This window comes from Bubalus bubalis, chromosome 17 (genome assembly GCF_019923935.1).
Source record: "Bubalus bubalis isolate 160015118507 breed Murrah chromosome 17, NDDB_SH_1, whole genome shotgun sequence".
Lineage (NCBI taxonomy): Eukaryota > Metazoa > Chordata > Mammalia > Artiodactyla > Bovidae > Bubalus > Bubalus bubalis.
In genome coordinates, this window is record NC_059173.1 from 34,609,885 (window position 1) to 34,610,667 (window position 783).

General features: G+C 45.1%; 1 non-coding gene across 1 annotated transcript; it reads left to right on the forward strand.

The window, feature by feature from the left end:
- The first annotated feature begins 312 nt into the window (after positions 1-312).
- TRNAC-ACA lies at positions 313-384 on the forward strand. Its single transcript has one exon. It is a non-coding gene; the product is annotated as a tRNA-Cys (tRNA).
- The last annotated feature ends 399 nt before the right edge of the window (positions 385-783 follow it).

A 783-nucleotide genomic window follows, 5' to 3' on the forward strand; every position in this document is an offset into this window, starting at 1 on the left:
GATTTTTAATATAATTTTTATTTTTTTAGTTTATTTTTGGCTACACTGGGTCTTTGTTGCAGCACATGGACTTTCTCTGGTTACGGCACATGGGGGCTTCTCTCCCTTTGGAGTGCATGGGCTTCTCATTGTTAAGGCTTCTTTTGTTGCTGTGCACAGGCGCTGGGGCATATGGGCTTCAGTAGTTGCAGCCCATGGGCTCAGTAGTTGTGGCACACAGGCTTAGCTGCCCCATAACATGTGGGATCTTCCCAGATCAAAGATAGAATCCATGTCACCTCCATTAGCAGGTGGATTCTCAACCACCAGCCTTCCCTGGTGGCTCAGAGGGTAAAGCGTCTGCCTACAATGCAGAAGACCCAGGTTCGATCCCTGGATTGGGAAGACCCCCTGGAGAAGGAAATGGCAACCCACTCCAGTACTCTTGCCTGGAAAATCCTATAGATGGAGAAGCCTGGTAGGCTACAGTCCATGGGGTAGCAAAGAGTCGGACACGACTGAGCGACTTCACTTCTTCACTTCTCAACCACTGGATCACCAGGGAAGTCCTGACTTCCTGACTTCTAAGTCCTTACTTAGAACTTGAAGGTAATGGTGTTTTAGGAAAAAAATGGTAAGCAATCTATAAAAATTTCTGCAAGCATGTCCCTCTTGGAAATAAGGGAAAAATACTACAAGGATATTAACCTTAGAAAAGGAAACACATTTTTGCCCATCAAATTACATGGAAGAAGGCTAAGTGTCCATCAACAGATGAATAGATAAAGAAGATGTGGTACCTGT